This window comes from Macaca nemestrina, chromosome 18 (assembly GCF_043159975.1).
Source record: "Macaca nemestrina isolate mMacNem1 chromosome 18, mMacNem.hap1, whole genome shotgun sequence".
NCBI classification, from domain to species: Eukaryota; Metazoa; Chordata; class Mammalia; order Primates; family Cercopithecidae; genus Macaca; species Macaca nemestrina.
This window is the reverse complement of record NC_092142.1, coordinates 4,962,694-4,980,179: the sequence shown is the minus strand read 5'-3', so window position 1 is coordinate 4,980,179 and position 17,486 is coordinate 4,962,694. Positions and strand designations below refer to the sequence as shown.

Here is a 17,486-nt window from a genome sequence, read left to right as displayed (position 1 = left end):
ACGGTGCCCTCCCCAGACCCTGCTCTGCTCTCTGCTTGAGCTGGGCTCTACATAACCCCTGTGTTCCCAAGCAGGGTCTCAGCCCTGCTCTGACATCATAAGGACATGGCCATGAGCCAGCTGCCACAGGACCAGGAGGCTGCGTGGAGATACGAGGTATGGTCAGGCTCTGCTTGGTCAGTTCTAGGACAAGAGAATCCCAGCCTGCTTGTCTCCTGGGAAAGTCTGCAGGGACGCTCTTGGCTTAACACCAGGAGCCCTGACTCCCAGCCCAGCCAGCACTGTGATCCCACATTCCTGGCCCACGCCACACAGCAGGAACCCTGCTGAGGGATTCCACATTGAGTTCATGTAGTTGGGGAGGCAAATCCTTGAACCAGCTGTGGAATCTTGAGGAAATGACTTAACCTCTCTGAGCCTCAGCTTCCCTCTCCACTAAATGGGGAAATAAAACTTCGGGGCTAGAAACAACATATGTAACATGCCAGGCCAGTGCTGATGGAAACATTTCTTGCAGTCAGGTGCCGTGGCTAACGCCTGTAATCCCAGCACTTTGGGAGGCCAAGGTGAGTGGATTGCTTGAATCCAGGAGTTGGAGAGCAGCCTGGGCAACATAGCAAGACTCCATCTCTACAAAATAAAAAATTAGCTGGGCGTAGTGGCTCACACCTGTAATCCCAACTACTCAAGGGGCTGAGGCAGGTAGATTGCTTCAGCCCAGGAGTGGAGTCGGAGACCAGCCTGCACAACACGGTGAAACCCCATCTCTAAAAAATATACAAAAATTAGCTGGGCATGGTGATGTGTGCCCGTAATCCCAGCTACTTAAGGCTGCAGTGAGCCAGAATCACACCCCTGCACTCCAGCCTGGGCAAAAGAGTGAGACCCCATCTCAAATAAAACAAAACAAAACAAAACACAAATCGCTCCTTGACCAGAACTGATCTGGCAGCCCCTCTTGCCAACGGCTAGAACCATGGGAGCAAGCGTCCAGGAAAACTCCTTCTGAATTGAACAGTGGGATATTTTCAGGGATGTTCTGGTGAATCAATCCTGTGTTCCTGACTTCACAGCAGATGCTTCTGCTGAGGTTATTACTAGTCCATCCACAAAATCGAGCTCTTCAGCCAGGCGTGGAGGCAGACAATGAGATAATGGCTGGGCAAAGGTGCCCAAGGAGGCCCCTCTGCGGAGGTGACATCTGAGCTGAGACCTGAAGAGAGGGCATTCCCGAAGCTCTTTCAGAATAGAGACCTTCTCTTTCTTCTCTTTCTAGTATCACAACACAGATCTCTGCACACAGTAGGTGCTCAGTAAGTGTTTGCTAAATGGATGATAGCTCCAAAGGAGCTGACAATTCTATGGGGCCATATTAATGATAGAAATATTATAAAATAAATGGTAACATTGTAACCATTTATGTTTCTTTTAGAATAATTTAGCATTTAAATGTGAAGATCTGGCAACACCAAGCATTGGCAAGCATATGAACAACAGAACTCTCATCTGCTCTGACAGAGCAGAAATTAGCAGACTTTGGAAAACTGTTTGGCAGGGTCTGCAATGCTGACAAATTGCACACACTATGACCCAGCCAGTCCAGCCCTTGATCGGAACCCACAAGGAAATGACACAGACCATGCACAAGGATGTTTGTGACAGCACTACTCATACTAGCTAAAAATTCCCATCCAACTATGGCATATTCAAACAACAGACTATGACACAGCAGTGAGAATGAACAAAGACAACTACATGTAATAGTGGGATGAGTTTCTTTTCTTTTTTCTTTTTCTTTTTTTTTTTTTTTTTTTAGACAGAGTCTCGCACTGTCGCCCAGGCTGGAGTGCAATGGTGTGATCTTGGCTCACTGCAACTTCTACCTCCTGGGTTCAAGCGATTCTCCTGCCTCAGCCTCCCAAGTAGCTGGGATTACAGGTGTATGCTACCACGCCAGGCTAGTTTTTGTATTTTTAGTAGAGACAGGGTTTCACCACGTTGCCAAGGCTGGTCTCGGATTCCTGACCTCAGGTGATCCGCCTGCCTTGGCCTCCCAAAGTGCTGGGATTACAGGCGTGAGCCACCGCGCCTGGCCAACTTTCATAGATAGAAAATTGAGCAGAATGACATATATAAAAGGGTTCACGCTGTATGAAACCATTACTATAAAAAGTCCCCAAACTGCAGCCATAAAAAAGGATGAGTTCATGTCCTTTGCAAGGACGTGAATGAAGCTGGAAACTATCATCCTCAGCAAACTAACACAGGAACAGAAAACCAAACACCGCATATTCTCACTCATAAGTGGGAGCTGAACAATGAGAACACATGGACACAAGGAGGGGGAACATCACACACCAGGGCCTGTAGGGGGGTGGGGGAAGCAAGGGGAGGGAGAGCATTAGGACAAATACCTAATGCATGTGGGGCTTAAAACCTAGATGACGGGTTGATAGGTGCCGCAAACCACCATGGCACATGGACACCTATGTAACAGACCTGCACGTTCAGCACATGTATCCCAGAACTTAAACAAACAGCAGGGCGCAGTGGCTCGCGCCTGTAATCCCAGTACTTTGGGAGGCCGAGGTGGGAGGATCATCAGGTCAGGAGATCGAGACCATCCTGGCTAACATGGTAAAACCCCATCTCTACTAAAAAAATACAAAAAATTAGCCGGACATGGTGGCGGGCACCTGTAGTCCCAGCTACTGGGTAGGCTGAGGCAGGAGCATGGCATGAACCTGGGAGGCGGAGCTTGCAGTCAGCCAAGATCAAGCCACTGCACTGCAGCCTGAGCGACAGAGTGAGACTCTATTTCAAAAAAAAAAAAAAAGCTTTGGTGCCTGAGTGCATCGCATTCAAACAAACAAACAAACAAAGTCCCGAAATGGAGAAAACAAATCTTAGGTGTTGGAGGTGAGGTGAGGGGTTACCCTTGGGTGACCTCATGCTTGGAAGGAAGCATGAAGCCGAGCTGCAGGGGAGTGGGCACGCTGGTGTGGTTAGTTTGGGAAAATTTATCAAGTTGTTAGCTTCTAATATGGGAACTTTTTTTTTGAGATAGGGTCTCACTGTCACCCAGGCTGGAGTGCAGTTCACAGCTCATGCAGCCTCAAACGCCTGGGTTCCGGCAATCCTTCTGCCTCAACCTCCGAGTAGCTAAAACTATAGGTGCGCACCACCTCTCCTGGCTAATTATTTTTAGTATTGTGGAGATGGGGGTCTCACCATGTTGGCGAGGCTGGCCTCAAACTCCTGACCTCCAGCAGTCCTCCGGCCTCAGCCTCCCAAAGTCCTGGGATTATAGGCGTGAGCCACTGCGTCCGACCCTGAGCACTTTTCTGTATCAAAGTTCTGGGAATCTGCAATGATTCAAACAAATTAAAAGGCCAACAACATGGATTCCACTTGGGTTTTGCTGGCTCGGCTCCAATGGACTCCTTCCCAGTTCTTGCTGCGTGTAAATAAAGATTTTTGCAGAAAAATTCTGGCCTGAATATAACAGCTTCTTCTCTCACCTCAGCGTGTGCTGACTCACACCCACGCCAGGAGAGCAGCTTGGGCAGTGATCATCAGGCTAGAACCACAAGACCTGGGGTCTACTGGGCATGGGCTGTGTGCCCCTGAGCCTGTGCCTTAAGCCCTCCATGTAGGTTTCGGAGCTGGAGGTAAACATCTGCAGGTTCCTTGTCGAGATGAAGGGAGGTAAGGAGTATGGCATGGTCCCCAGCACAAAGTGCTCACTGACGTAAGCTGCATCTCCCAAAATGAGAACATTATTTGAGGCTTTCAAGGCAACAATGCATTAGCTTGATGCTGGAGAGGCGGCCAAGGAGGAAGCAGAGAACATGGGAGGAGAGAGGTACCTTCTTGGACCAGTCAGTCTTTGCTCTGATGCGCAGAACTGCATTCAAAATGCCCTGGGGTTTTGTATTACGAAAATTACTATACTCTCAGCACTGTGGGAGGCTGAGATGGGCGGATCACATGAGGTCCGTACTTCGAGATCAACCTGCCCAACATGGTGAAACCCCATCTCTACTAAAATTACAAAAATTAGCTGGGCGTAGTGGCGGGCACATGTAATCCCAGCTACTTGGGAGGCTGAGGTAGGAGAATCGCTTAAGCCCGGGAGGCAAAGGTTGCAGTGAGCTGAGATCACATCATTGCACTCCAGCGGGGGTAACAAGAGTGAAACTCTGTCTCAAAAAAAAAATAATAATAATTACCCACTGTATGCTCTAACTAGCTCAATAACAGAAAATACAGAAACAGGCAAAGTGAGTACATGAGTTCATTTGCATTGCTATAAAAGAATACCCAAGACTGGGTAAATGATAAAGAAAAGAAGTTTATTTGGCTCACAGTTCTGCAGGCTGTACACGAAGCACAGAGCCAACGTCTGCTTCTGGTGAGGCCTCAGGAAGCTTCACATTGTGGAAGGTGAGGGGGAGCCGGCATGTCGCATGGTGAGAGAGGAGCAAGAGAGTCGGGAGACACCAGGCTCTTTTTTATTTTATTTTGCTTTATTTTTTTGAGACAGGGTCTCCCTATGTTGCCCAGGCTGGAGTGCAGTGATGTGATATTGGCTCACTGCAACCTCTGCCTCCCAGATTCAAGCGATTCTCCTGCCTTAGCCTCCCAAGTAGCTGGGATCGCAGGCGCCCGCAACCCTGCCCGACTGATTTTTGTATTTGTAGTAGAGACAAGGTTTCCCCATGTTGGCCAGGCTGGTCTCGAATTCCTCACCTCAGATGATCCACCTGCCTTGGCTGAGATCACAGGTGTGAGCAACTGCGCCCAGCTAGTGTTCTGTCTTGATATGGTGCTGCTTGCACTAGCAAGTGAGGTTTGTGAAAATTCTTCAAGCTTAACACTCGTATGCACTTTTTAAAATGGGGTCTCCATGAGATACTCGGCTCTTATTTTAACTCTGGCCTAAAATAACTAAAGAAAGAGAGATAAACATTACCCCTGGGTCTCTGTAATGCAAACTGCAAGACAGGAAAGGCAAGGCAAGGAAGGGACTCCACCACATCCCCGGGGCCACTGTGTTGCCAGCAGATGGCACTGGTTGTAGAGAAAGTGGAAGAGCTCTGCTTTTCTCTCTTTCTCTCTCTTTCTTGTCTCACTTTGTCATCCAGGCTGGAGTGCAATGGTGTGACACTGCAACCTTGGCGCACTGCAACCTCTGCCTCCCGGGTTCAAGCGATTCTCCTGCCTCAGCCTCCCAAGTAGCAGGGATTACAGGCATGCCCCACCATGCCTGGCTAATTGTTGTATCTTTAGTAGAGACAGGTTTCACCATGTTGGCCAGGCTGGTCTCAAACTCCTGACCTCAGGTGATCTGCCTGCCCTGGCCTCCCAGAGGGCTGGGATTACAGGCATGAGCCACCACGCCCAGCTCAGTTCCTGCTTTTCATACTTTTAGGAGCAAAAGTTCTTGGGAACCCCATGGGCTGGCCCTGCTGAAGGCCAGCAGGTGTTCCCCCACTGGTGGGAGAATGTTCTTCTGGTAGCAGGTGCCACGAGGTGGAAAAACACCTGTCACTGAAGATGTCCCGGGCCTATAGCACTCCTGCTGCCCCAGTTATGGTGAAATCTGGACTAAAAATAAAAGGTGGTGGCTTTGCAGTACCGATGTGAGGCTCAGAGGTGCGCCTCAGTTGCCAGGGAGGAGGAGCTGCGTTCTGCAGAAGGTGAACGTTGCCCAGGAAAAGGTGACACAAGCAGCTTCACTGCAAGCCTGAAAATAATACCATTCCGGACAGCCATGGGCTCCTGATCTGACAGCGAGTGAGGCAGGAATATGAGGAACATCGTCCTGTCTCTAGGCCTGCGTTTACTTTGTTATTTCATCACGTCTGAATTCTTCCGGAGTTACTTTTTGTGTGGCCCTGCCCTTCCTTTTTTGATAACAGCCTTATTAAGAGGTAATTCATCTAACATACAATGCATCCATTTAAAATGCACAATTCAATGGCTTTTAGTATATTTGCCGATGGTTGCAAACATCATGACAATCAATTTTAGAACATTTCATTACCCTAAAAAGAAAACTCAGCCGGGCACAGTGGCTCACCCCTGTAATCTCAGCTCTACCTAGGAAGCTGAGGAAGGAGGACTGAAGATGGCTTGAGCTCAGGAGTTTGGACCAACCTGGGCAATACCGGGAGACCCTCTCTCAAGGAAGGAAAGGAGGGAGGGAAGGAGGGAAGGAGGGAAGGAGGGAGGGAAGGAGGGAAGGAGGGAGGTGAAGGAAGGGAGGGAGGGAGGGAAAGAAAAAGTGAGAGAGAGTGAGAGAGAGAGGGAGGCAAGAAGGAAGCAAGGAAGGAAAGAGAAAGAGAGAGAGAGAAGGAGAGAGAGAGAGAGAGAGAGAGAGAGAGAGAGAGAGAAAGAAAACCCGTACCCATTAGCACTTACCTCCCATTTCGCCTGAACTCCCCCCGCCCTAGGTAACCACTAATCTATTTTCTGACTTTCTGTCTCTATGGGTTTGCCTATTCTGGACATTTTATGTAAACTGAATCACACAATAAGTGGGCCGTGCGCAGTGGCTCACACCGGTAATCCCAGCACTTTGGGAGGCCAAGGTCGGGGGATAACTTGAGGTCAGGAGTTTGAGACCAGCCTGGCCAACAAGGTGAAACCCTATCTGTACCATAAAAACAAAAATCAGCTGGGTGTGGTAGTGGACACAGCTGTAATTCCAGCTACTTGGGAGGCTAAGGCAGGAAAATCGCTTGAACCTGGGATGTGGAGGTTCCAGTGAGCCAAGATCACACCACCGTACTCCAGCCTGGGCGACAGAGCGAGACTCTGTCTCAAAAGAAAAAAGCAATAAATGGTCTTCTGTGACTGGCTTCTTTCACTTAGGAGGAGCTTCTTTTGCCAGGGCTGGTGGCTCATGCCTGTAATCCCAGCTCTCAGGAAGGCCGTGGCAGGAGGATAGCTTGAGCCTATGAGTTAGAGACTTGCCAGGGCAATATATCGAGACCCTATTCTCCACAAAAAGGAAAAAAGACAAAAAAAAAAAAAAAGAGAGAGAAATGGATGACTTCTTTAACTCAGAATGTTCTTAAGGTTTAGCCACGTTGTAGCATGGATCAGTGCTTCGTTCCTTTTTATGGAATGAATAATATTCCATCATATGGAGAGATCACATGTTGTTTATCCACTCAACAGTTGATGAACATTTTGGTGGTGTCAAAGAAAACCAGAGCTGTTGGGTGTGGTGGCTGATGCCTGTAATCTCAGCACTCTGGGAGGCTAAGGCGGGAGGACTGCTTGACCTCAGGAGTTTGAGGCCTGCCTGGGCAATGCAGTGAGATCCTGTCTCTACAAAAATAACAAATAAATAGCTGGGCATAATGGCACATACCTGTAGTCATAGCTCCTCAGGAGGCTGAGGCAGGAGGATTGCTTGAGCCTGGAAGGTCGAGGCTGCAGTGAGCCATGATCACGCCACTGCACTCCAGCCTGGGCAACACAGTGAGACCCTGTGTCTTAAAAAAAGATAAAAAAAAAAAAAAGAAAGAGGCTGGGCATGGTGGCTCATGCCTGTAATTCCAGCACTCTGGGAGGCTGAGGTGGGTGGATCATGAGGTCAGGAGTTTGAGATCAGCCTGGTCAACATGGTGAAACCGTGTCTCTACTAAAAATACAAACATTAGCTGGGCATGGTAGTGTGCGCCTGGAATCCCAGCTACTCAGGAAGCTGAGGCAGGAGAATCACTTGAACCTGGGAAGCGGAAGCTGTGGTGAGCCGAGATTGCGCCATTGCACTCCAGCCTGGGCAACAGAGCGAGATTCTGTATCAAAAAAAAAGAAAGAAAAAGAGAAAAAGAAAACTAGAGCTGGACAGTAGTTAAAGGTGTAAAAACAGATTTTATTCAGGACTACTGCAATAGGGGAAAAGAGACCTCAGTACAGAAATGGCTCAACTCCGAATACAACAAGAGAAAACAGAGACTGATAGCCAAGCAGTGGGAGGTGGGTGCTGTTGGTGGATGGAAAGTTACTAAGAGAGTAGGGTAATTCTTTGCTAAATTGAGTCTAACAAGAGTCTTGCTGAGGGCAGGTCAGGGTGATCAAATATCACCTGGAGGATGATGGGGGTTGTGAAATTTGGTCAGATATGCAGGGGCAATTCTTGCTGAAACTGAGCACCCTGGCTGGGTGCAGCGGCTCATGCCTGTAATCCCAGCACTTTGGGAGGCCGGGGCATGACAATCGCTTGAGCTCAGGAGGTTGAGAGCAGCTTGGGCAATAAGCAAATTAAAAAAAAAGAAACAGCTGGTTATGGTTGCATGCACCTGTAGTTCCAGCTACCTGGGAGGCTGAGACAGGAGGATCACTTGAGCTCAGGAGCTTTGAGGCTGCATTGAGCTATGATTGTGCCACTGCAGCCTGGGTGACAGAACAGACCCTGTCCTTAAACAAACAATTGGGTGACACAAAGACAGACACAGAAGTCCAAAAGTTGAGGTCTGGTTGGGGAGAGGATTCCGAGGAGCACCCAACTAATGTCTGGTCATGGAGAGCCTCTGTCAGTTGTTTTCACTTTTTGGCTATTATGAATATAAACATCCATGCTATGATATGAATACCTGCTAGGCATATTTGCGTACTATATAGGTTTTCATGTGGCTGTGTGTTTTCATTTATCTCGAGTGCAATCCTAGGAGTGGGACTGCTGGGTCACTCAGCGGCTCTATGTTCAACCTTTCGAGGAATGCCGCCTTTCTGTGTGCACGCACACTTCAGTCGTCTCATCTAGTCCCCAGTTCCTGTCAACAGCAGGTGGGAGACGACAATTTCATTTTTGTAGGTGAGGGAGCTGAGGCCCAGAGCACTTAAAGGCTAACAAATACTCCCAGCTGCCATTGGTCTGAGGGCTGGCTGTGTGCCAGGCACTACGAGCAGAGACCTAAATGCATTCAGCCATCCCATCCTTGCAACAGCCCCATGAAATTGGTATTAGGTTTACCCCCATTTGGTAGTTAGAACAATTACATATACCTATTTTTCAGATAGGGTCGGGCTCTGTCACCCAGGCTGGAGTGCAGCGGTGTTGTCACCAGGCTCATTGCAACTCCTGCCTCCCGCTCTTAAGCGATCCTCCCACCTCAGTCTCTGGAGTAACTGGGACCACAGGCACGCACACCACACCCAGCTAATATTTTTGTATTTTTTGTAGATAAGGGGTTTCACCATGTTGCCCAGGTTGGTCTGCCTGTGCTCAAGTGATCTGCCTGCCTTGGCCTGTGGCCAAGAACTTGGCCTCCCAAAGTTCTTGGATTACAGGAGTGAGCCATTGTGTCCAGCCAGAAAAATGAAATATTTTGGAGAGGGCGTGAAGTGGTGTGGCCTAAGACTTGAACCCAGTTCCAGCTCACTACATTTCTGGCTCTCACTGGCTCTCAAACCCTCCACTACTCCGTGGGCTCCAGAGATCGGCAAGTTTTCACCCGGTGCCTAGCATGGTAAGGTTCACGTTGACTGTTCTACTTGACTTTTACTGCATGGGACACTTGGGACCACCACTTTACCTACCCTAGGCCCTCCCCGTTCTGTGACCCTCTTCTCAGTTTCCACAGGTCCTTCCTCTGGATCTATCCTAGAGCTCCTTCCCTTCCCAATGAGTCCTCCTGTCTCAAATTTCCACCCCCTCCACACTGTCAGAATGATTTGTCTAAAACATGAATCCTGGCTGGGCACGGTGGCTCACACCTGTAATCCCAGCACTTTGGGAGGCCTAGGTAGGAGGATCACTTGAAGTCAGGAATTCAAGACCAGCCTGGCCAATGTGGCGAAACCCTGTCTCTACTAAAAATACAAAAATTAGCCAGTTGTGATGGTGCGTGCCTGTAATTCCAACTACTTGGGAGGCTGAGGTAGAAGAATCGCTTGCCAAGAGGCAGAGGCTGCAGTGAGCCAAGATTGCGCCACTGCAATCTCTGTCTCAAAATAAAATAAAAATAAAAAAATAAAAACAAACATAAAAAAAATAAAACACAGATCACGGCTGGGTATGGTGGCTCACGCCTGCAATCCCAGCACTTTGGGTGGCCAAAGTGAGAGGATCACTTCAGTCCAGGAGTTCAAGACCAGCCTGGCAATCTAGTGAGACCCTGTCTCTATTTTAATATAAATAAATAAATAAAAATAAAACATGAATCCAGTCATATCACTCAGCCCAAAATTCTCAACATTACATCACCCACTACCTACCCAATAGGATACAGTCTAAATTCCATAGACTGGTCTATAAGGCCCTCATCTTTCCTCACCCTCTGCCCTCCTCTTTCCTATCCTACCATCCAGCTGTATAGAACTGCTTGCATGTCCCCACACACTCTGCATTTCATTTCTCTGCAACTTTGCATTGGCAGATCTCATTGCTTGGAGTGCCCTTCCCTGCTTCTTTCACCTGGGGAATCCTACACGTCCTTCAAGTCCCAACTTAGATGTCCTCCTCTCTGAAGCCTTCCTTGTTCGGGCACTCCCTCTCCTGAACTCTCAAAGCACTCTGTTTTGACATCTTGAACATAAGCTACTATGTGAGTCTCCTGTGCTGGACTGTGTGCGCTTTGAGGATGGAGATTGGGCTTTATTCTATTTTGTGTATTTCCAGGCCTAGAACAGGACCTTGCTTGGTCAAATGAGTAAATGAATAAATATTCTAGATTTGTGCTGTCCAATACAGTAGCCACAAGCCACATGTGGCTACTGAGCCCCTGAAATGTGACTGCTCCAAATTGAGATGTCCCGTAAAGTACACACTGTATTTCAAAAACTTAGTGTGAAAAAAGAGTAAAATATATCATTCATAATTTTTTTTTTTTTTTTTTTGAGACAAAGTTTCACTCGTCGCCCAGGTTGGAGAGCAGTGGTATGATCTCGGCTCACTGCAACCTCCACCTCCCGGTTCAAGCGATTCTCCTGCCTCAGCCTCCCGACTAGCTGGGATTACAGGCACGTGCCACCATGTCAAGCTAATTTTTTGTATTTTTAGTAGGGACAGGGTTTCACTATGTTGGCCAGGCTGGTCTTGAACTCCTGACCTCAGGTGATCCGCCGGCCCCGGCCTCCCAAAGTGCTGGGATTACAGGCGTCAGCCACTGCACCTGGCTGATAATTTTTTATGTTGACTATTCAAACCATATTTTGCATATATTGAGTTAAATTTATTACTAAAATTAATTTCACCTGTCTCTTTCTATACTTTTAATGTGGTTACTAGGAAATTATTTTTAAATTTTTATTTATTTTTGTTTTAGAGACTGAGTCTCACTCTGTTGCTCAGGCTGGAGTGCAGTGGCACAATTCTTGCTCACTGCAGTCTCAAACGCCTGGGCTCAAGTGATCCTCCTGCCTTAGCCTCCCAAGTAGGTGGGACTATGGGAGTGAACCACTACAGCTGGCTAATTTTCTAATTTTATAAATTTTTTTGTAGAGATGGGAGACTCACTATGTTACTCAGGCTGGTCTCAAACTCTTGAACTCCACCTCCCAAAATGTTGGGATTACAGGTGTGAGCCACAGTGCCCAGCCTGGACATTTCTGAATGACATGTGTGCTGATCTCCCAGCCTTCTATTTGCCTCTCTTGGTTTAAACCATTCTGCACACCGTAGTCAGATGATCCTGTGAAATGTCAGTCGAATCATATAAGTTGCCACAGACACTGAATTAAGCAAATATTGAACCACTGCTTCTGGGGGAACAACCTAGGTTCCTGTGAGCCTGTGGACACAACATTTTTGTCAACCAATCAATACATAACCTTGTTTTCTGGGTGTTTGTGTTTAAAGGCAACTTAGTTAATATATATTGTTGATTCAGGGCAATTGAACTCAGTTGCCTGCACCAAGCTAACTGAGCACAGCTGTTCTCTCTGTAAGGCACATCACCACCTTCTCGCACTTAGGAACGCTGGACAGCACTTCTGCACAACACTGAGGGACATTTTAAACGGCAGAATCACCAACAAAAAGCGTAAAAGTGAGAAATAGATGACACTAAATAGACCAAAAAGGAGACCTGTAGGCAGCGCTGCCCTGTCATTTTTAGAGACAGGGTCTCGCTCTGTTGCCCAGGCTCGAGTGCAGTGGCACAATCCCAGCTCACAGCAGCCCTGACCTGCTGGGTTGAAGTGATTCTCCCACCTCAGCCTCCAGTGTGGCTGGGACGGAAGGCGAGTGCCACCATGCCAGGCCAGTGTTGCCTTATTTGACCTCGGCGGAGAATGTGCAGGATCGTTATGTCCACGAATGAATGAGAAAGCACCACAAGTATTGATTTTGGGATTAGAAATAAATGTTAGTGAGTAGGCAAATTTGCAAACACAAAACCCGTAAATAATGAAGATTGATTGTAACTCTACTACTTAAAACTCTTCGAGGACTTTAAATTCCACTTGTAATAGAATCCAAACTCCAGCCAGGTACGGTGGCTTATGCCTGTAGTCCCAGCTACTCGGGAGGCTGAGGCGGGAGGACTGCTGGAGCCTAGGAGTTCACAGTCATAGTGAGTTATGATCATACCACTGTACTCCAGCCTGGGTGTCAGATCAAGATCCCATCTCAAAAAAAGAAAGAAGAATCCAGAGTTTTGTTTTCTTTTGAGACAGTCTTGCTCTGTTTCCCAGGCTGGAGCCAAGTGGTGTGATCTTGGCTCACTGCAACTTCTGCCTCCTAGGTTCAAGCAATTCTCCTGCCTCAGCCTCCAAAGTAGCTGGGATTACAGGCACGTGGGCCCGGCTAATTTTTGTATTTTTAATAGAGACGGGGTTTCACCATGTTGGCGAGGCTGGTCTCGAACTCCTGACCTCAAGTGATCCGCCTGCCTTGGCCTCCCAAAGTGCTGGGATTACAGGTGTGCGCCACCATGCCTGGCCAGAGTTCTTAAAATGACCTACAAATCTCAACATGATTTGGATCTAGCCTGCCCCACTGACATCCTCACCTTGCTGACTCTCTCACCCAAGGCAATCTCTCCTTCTGGAATGCCCTTCCAGAATAGAATGTCTTTTCTTTTTTTTTTTTTTTTTTTTTTGAGACGGAGTCTCTCTCTGTCGCCCAGGCTGGAGTGCAGTGGCGCGATCTCGGCTCACTGCAAGCTCCGCCTTCCGGGTTCACGCCATTCTCCTGCCTCAGCCTCCCGAGTAGCTGGGACTACAGGCGCCCACAACCGCGCCCGGCTAATTTTTTGTATTTTTAGTAGAGACGGGGTTTCACCGTGGTCTCGATCTCCTGACCTTGTGATCCGCCCGCCTCGGCCTCCCAAAGTGCTGGGATTACAGGCGTGAGCCACCGCGCCCGGCTAGAATGTCTTTTCAATTTCATGCCTCTGCCTCAGCATCACCTTCTCTGAGAGGCCTTTTCTAACCTCCCTGTCTAGAGGCCCCACCCTGTAACTCTCTTAGGGAATCCCTTCCTCTCCTTCACAGTCCTGGGCATTTTGTGGTTTCCTTGTATACTGTCTGTAAGAAAGGAAGTGCCTGAGCAAGTAGCCACCCAGTGGGTTCATCTTCCTGGCTGCCCAGATAGAGCCAACGTATCAAGACAGGGGAACTGTAACAGAGAGAGTTAGTTTAATCCACACAGAGCTTGCTGAATGGGAGACCAAAGTTTTATTACTGAAATCAGTCTCTCTGAAAATTCAGAGCCTAGAGTTTTTAAAGGGTAATTTGGCAGATAAGCTGCCAAGGAGCAGGGAGTGCTGATTGGTGGGGTGGGAGATGAAATCACAGGGTGTTGAAGGATGCAAGAACTGGTTGAGTCAGATTACAGGTCTGGGTGGCCTTGGCTGGTGCATCAGAATGCAGGGTCAGAAAAATACCTAAGAGTACCGATCTTAGGTTTTACAATAGTGATATTACACCTAGGATCAACTGGGGAGTTTTAGAATCTTGTGGCCTCTGGGTGCATGACTCCTAAACCATAATTTCTTTCTTTCTTTTCTTTTTTATTTTTTTGAGATGGAGTCTCAGTCTGTCGCTCAGGCTGGAGTGCAGAGGCATAATCTCAGCTCACTGCTACCTCCGTCTCCTGGATTCAAGCAATTCTTGGGCTTCAGTCTCCCTAGTCGTTGGAATTACAGGTGCGTGCCACCATACCCAGCTAATTTTTGTATTTTTTTTTTTTTTTTTGAGACGGAGTCTCACGCTGTTGCCCAGGCTGGAGTGCAGTGGCGCAATCTCGGCTCACTGCAAGCTCCGCCTCCCGGGTTCCCGCCATTCTCCTGCCTCAGCCTCCGGAGTAGCTGGGACTACAGGCGCCCGCCACCGCGACCGGCTAATTTTTTGTATTTTTAGTAGAGACGGGGTTTCACTGTGGTCTCGATCTCCTGACCTTGTGATCCGCCCGCCTCGGCCTCCCAAAGCGCTGGGATTACAGGCTTGAGCCACCGCGCCCGGCCTAATTTTTGTATTTTTAAATAGAGACAGGGTTTTACCATGTTGGCCAGGCTGGTCTCCAACTCCTGACCTCAAGTGATTCACCTGTGTCAGCCTTCCAAAGTGCTGGGATTACAGGTGTGAGCCACTGAGCTGGGCCCTAAACCATAATTTCTAACTTTGTAGCTAATGTTAGTCTTACAAAGGAAACCTGGTTCTCAGGCAAGAAGGGGGTTTGTTTTGGGAAAGGGCTGTTACTTTGTTTCAATATTAAACTATAAACTAAGTTGCTCCCAAAGTTAGTTCCGCCTATGCCTAGGAATGTACAACGACAACCTGGAGGTTAGAAGCAAAATGGAGTGGGTTAGCTCAGCTCTCTTTCACTGTCATAATTTTACGTTGTAATTTTTGCAAAGGCAGTTTCAAGCGCAGAGACAGTGACTGTGTGGTTCAAGGTTTTATGTAATGCACCTCCCAAACTCAATAAATATTAGTCGCATAAAGGAAAAACATGCAGCCCTGGAGGAAGATGCCCTGTTGCTGGCATGGGTGAAGAAGAGGCACTCACAGGGAGGGTTCTTTCCCTGTTCGCCAGCCTCGTATACACTGGGCAAACAGGCCCCGAACATCCCACGTGCTCAGCCCCTGCTCCACGCCAAATCGCCTTCCCTCCCACTGACGTAACCACGGCGCATCACGTGCCTCCCGAGACCCCGCCCCCCGCCGTGACGCCCAGGGCCTCGGCCCTGGTCCAAAGTCTACCCGCCTCCTTGTGACAGAAGTGCGACCGCCAGCTGCCGAGGCGTTCGGTCCTGCCGCTGCCCCAGGGCTGCGGGGACGGTGAGTCGCCGGGACGCATTCGGAGACGGCTTCACGGGGGAGCCCTCCTCCCCGGGGTAACGGTCTGGGCGCCGAGCCCCTCAGGTCGGGGCGTGACCTCGGATTGTGGCGACCCCTCCTCGTCCCAGCCCGTGGCGCCTGCGCGGTGCATGCTGGGCGCCGTAGTCCCTAGTATCAGAGCGCGCTGGGGGTCGACCGGGCGGACTACAAGTCCTAGAAGCCTCTGGGCGGTGGGGCTAGGCCGGGGGGGGGTTCATTGTGCGCGCAAAGCCCCGCGGGGCTGAGGGTCTTGTACTCTCCCGGCTCCTGTCGGGACCCAGGCACCTTTCAGCGTTCGGCCGGCTTCGGGCACCGGGCTTCTGGAGGTAAAGCAGGGCCGGCGGTTGGGGCGCGGCATGGCGGGGCCCGTCGTCTCCTCGGGGCGCTGCCGAGACCTAGCGCGGCCCTGGGGGTGTCGAAGACGCTGCGGTGGCTGGGCCGGGCGGGCGCCCCGCTATGTGCCGCGGGGTTGTGCGCCTGGAATGGCAGCCTGCTCGCCCGCACGGTTTTCTGTCAGAGAAGGTTGTGGAAATTGTCATCTCCGTCTTGCAGTGCGAGACGCGGAGAAGAGGGGCGGGAGTTGTTTTCTCAAGGAAAGGGGGTCGGGGAGGAGCCCCGTGGCGGAGCCAGCCCCTGCCGAGCCCAGCGGGTGACCTTGGCCGTCCCGGAGCCCAGCAGCGTCCTGCACCCGCGCCGGGCTTGCCGACGTGTGGAGTCGGGATGTGGCGCTCGGCCGCGCATCCCTGGCGGAGATGGCGACGGCCTGGCCTGGGTTTGGGCTAGGAGTCGCGCCTTCGAGGACCTTGGCTTAGCGAGTTCCTGGGGGGCTTCTCAACAGGTGTTATTAGGTGAGATGGGGCGAGCGGCTGTGAGTTCCTGCAAAGGTGGGTTCAAGATCTTCTGCGTCAGAACCACCGGGGGCTCTTGGGAAACGGGCAGATTCCTGGGCCCCACCCCAGGTGTTGCGATTCTGTAGTTCCGGCGCGCGGCCCGGGAATCTGCATTTAGTAAGCTCCCCACATCATTCCCGGGCGCAGCTGGGGCTGAGAACCTGTCCCAGTGAGGAGGATGGCGGGCCCGGGACAGGGACGTTCCGTAGCGTTTCTCCCAGTTTCTTCTGTATTCTGGAGCCTGATGCTGGGCAGGGCGGTGCCTGGGCAGGTGACTGCTCTCCTGGGTTCTTTGCTGCTTCCCTTGGGGCCGATCTAGGTAGAACTGGGTGGAGGGAGGCGTGCCAGCTCTGCCTTGCCTTCTGCCCTTAATCGGAAAGGTTATGCCCAGTCATTTGCCAGTGTCAGAAGACTCTCCCTGTACACATTCATTTATGAAAACCGTGAAACATATAAAAGTTGTGAACACCCACAGACCACCCCCTAGAATGTAAGAATTAACATTTTATTGTATTTCATCACATATCCGTCCACCCAGTAGTCCCTCTTGTTTTTTGTGTCAAAGTAAGTTGCAGATATCAGTGCCTTTCCCTCCCAAATAAGCATGCATATCATTAATTAGAGTCTTAGAATTGTTTATTGGGTTTGACTTCTTTATCTTCCGAATGGTTTTTACCTTAATGGAAGCCCTGGGTATTTAGAAACCCTTCTCTCACCCTTGAGAATTTGAAGGAGTTTGGAGGTTTTCCACAGGATGGGAGGACCAGGGAAGAGCTTTACAGGTTCTCTTACAAGGATTCATTTATTTATTTAAAGCCAGGGTCTTGTTCTGTGGCCCAGGCTAGAGTGCAGCGGTGCTGTCACATTCACTGCATCCTGGAACTCCTGGGCTCCAGCGATCCTCCTGAGTACCTGGAACTACAGGCATGTGCCACCATGCCTGACTAATTTTTTATTTTTTTGTAGAGATGGCGTGTCATTATTTTTCCCAGCTGGTCTCTAACTCCTGGGCTCAGGTGATCCTCTCGCCTCACCCTCCCAAAGTGCTGGGATTACAGGCAGGAGCTACCGTGCCCGACTTCTTACAAGGATTTAAGAGCAGCTAGCCATGGTTCTAGAATCACCATAAGAGCAGAACATTGACTGTGTGATGTAAAGTAATACTTCAGGGAACAAAATTGTTTTGAGGAGTAGCTAACGGAATGCGTCCCAAAGGCCAGCTTGCCCCAGCAGATCACGTTGGCAGTAATTGAAGCTAGTCATCAGCTTGCAGCTCTGTGTCGGCTCCTTACACTGTAAGCTTGTCCACGTTGA

General features: G+C 49.6%; 1 protein-coding gene and 1 long non-coding RNA gene across 3 annotated transcripts in view; one reads left to right on the top strand and one right to left on the bottom strand.

The window, feature by feature from the left end:
- Window positions 1–7,383: 7,383 nt before the first annotated feature.
- On the bottom strand, window positions 7,384–15,296 carry LOC139359814 (uncharacterized). Its single transcript, XR_011616274.1, has 2 exons — window positions 15,166–15,296; window positions 7,384–7,508 (listed from the first exon to the last, which is right to left on the bottom strand). It is a non-coding gene; the product is annotated as an uncharacterized lncRNA (long non-coding RNA).
- Window positions 15,116–17,486, top strand: part of LOC105467838 (cell death inducing p53 target 1) — a 29,045-nt gene continuing 26,674 nt past the window's right edge. Inside the window, exon 1 of one of the 2 annotated variants that reach the window (XM_011717581.2) lies at window positions 15,116–15,243. The gene's annotated coding sequence lies outside the window, so the exon portion shown is untranslated. Of the gene's footprint in view, window positions 15,244–15,465; window positions 15,609–17,486 lie in introns of those variants that run through there. The other variant, XM_011717580.3, reaches the window with a different exon arrangement.